Genomic DNA, 1,459 nt, shown 5'->3' with positions numbered 1-1,459 from the left:
GGGGGAGGGACCTAAATACAGCTTGTCAGAGGAGGGATCTACCTGCGTAATAACAGCTCACACTTTTTTAGTACACTATACTGCCAGAGCAAATTCATATCCGTTGCCTAATTTAATACCAACAATAGCCCTTTGAGTAACTGCAGTTATTTCCAATTTTTTTTCTGGTAAGGAAACTAAAGCCATTGAGTGACAGAGCAGAATTGGAAGTCAGGTCTTCAAGAGCAAAAGTTGGCCCTTCAGTTCTACTTTCTGATAGAGTAAAGTTTATGTGGTTCATAAGCAAGAAATGCAAACTGTTTAGATCTAGTTCGTGAAAGAGTTAGCAGAGTTTAGAAGCTGGGCTGATTCTCTGACTCAACTAGTTGCATTGGGCCAGTTTACCCACCTGTAAAGCAGGGAGGATCTTCCCTCTTCCTCTGGATTTGCCAAAGGCAGGGATGACGCCAAGGACAGGACTACAGTCATTGTGTTCTTGGTACCTTGCTAGTCCCAGACTTTGCCTCTACACCCCAACCTCCACAACTGATATGCAATAAATATTTATTGAATGAATGTTTGACTTCCAAAGCCAAAGGCACAACTGAAACATAAAGTTAGACATTGGTGAAATGCAGAAAAATATCACGTGATGTATGACTGAGGATGGAACAGTCCCCTGTGGAAGAACTAGGCGGATTCTTCTTCATCCGTGCCTTCTCTTCTTTGCTCCAGCGAAGTAGAGCTTCCTGGGTTGTTCGCAACGGATAAGCCCTCCAGTTTCAGCTGAAGTGAGTCTTGAGCTAGCACTTCTCTGAACCTTTGCACTTGTTTTCAGTTACCCACTCCTTACACGTCCGTAGTCACATCTCGCCGTTTAGTCTTGAATGGGAGTCTATGATGGGCCTTCTCTCTGCAGCTAGACAGTAAGCTTCCGGGGAGGCAGAGACTGGGTCTTAAACATTCCTTTGGAGCCCTTAGCACCAGGCTGTTCACACTAGGGCTCAGTAACCACTGTTTACCTGTGAAAAAGTGTCTGGGGAGCTGTGGAATGTCATGCGGCGACTCCTCGACTGTCTTTCAGCCTGAGTAGTTCCCAGGTTTGCCTAGGGGATGTCTGGGCCCAAGGAACTAGGGGCCGGGGCCTGACGGGGTTTCCCCTGGAGACAAGATGCCTGGTGCCTTCCGTAAGGAACAGAAACTGAGAAGTTTCTCCAGGCCAACGTAGGGTGTGCAATAGAGGGGTGCAGAGGGAGCAGTTTGGAGGTGGCAGGTCCAGACTAAAGCAGAGGAAGGGCCCTGGCCTCTGTGGTCTAGGGGTTGGGCTCCCGGAACAATGCCCCCCTTTTCCTGCCTCACTTTCCCGAGTGAGGGAGAAACAGAGCTCACCGCGTGGGAAAGCCGAGATCCCTTTGTTGGGGCTCATTGTTCCCAGAAGGGCATGCAGAGGCTGCGCGGACACATCCATCCTGGCGCAGTT

At 49.1% G+C, this 1,459-nt stretch overlaps 1 long non-coding RNA gene across 1 annotated transcript; it reads right to left on the bottom strand.

Annotated features, from left to right (window-relative positions):
- Window positions 1–529: 529 nt before the first annotated feature.
- LOC112482504 lies at window positions 530–1,449 on the bottom strand. The gene is made up of 2 exons (XR_003047321.1): window positions 1,002–1,449; window positions 530–910 (listed from the first exon to the last, which is right to left on the bottom strand). It is a non-coding gene; the product is annotated as an uncharacterized LOC112482504 (long non-coding RNA).
- Between the last annotated feature and the right edge of the window lie 10 nt (window positions 1,450–1,459).

Source organism: Pteropus alecto, unplaced genomic scaffold, assembly GCF_000325575.1.
Source record: "Pteropus alecto unplaced genomic scaffold, ASM32557v1 scaffold135, whole genome shotgun sequence".
Classification (NCBI taxonomy): domain Eukaryota; kingdom Metazoa; phylum Chordata; class Mammalia; order Chiroptera; family Pteropodidae; genus Pteropus; species Pteropus alecto.
The sequence above is the reverse complement of the archived record's forward strand: the minus strand, read 5'-3'. Positions and strand labels throughout refer to the sequence as shown.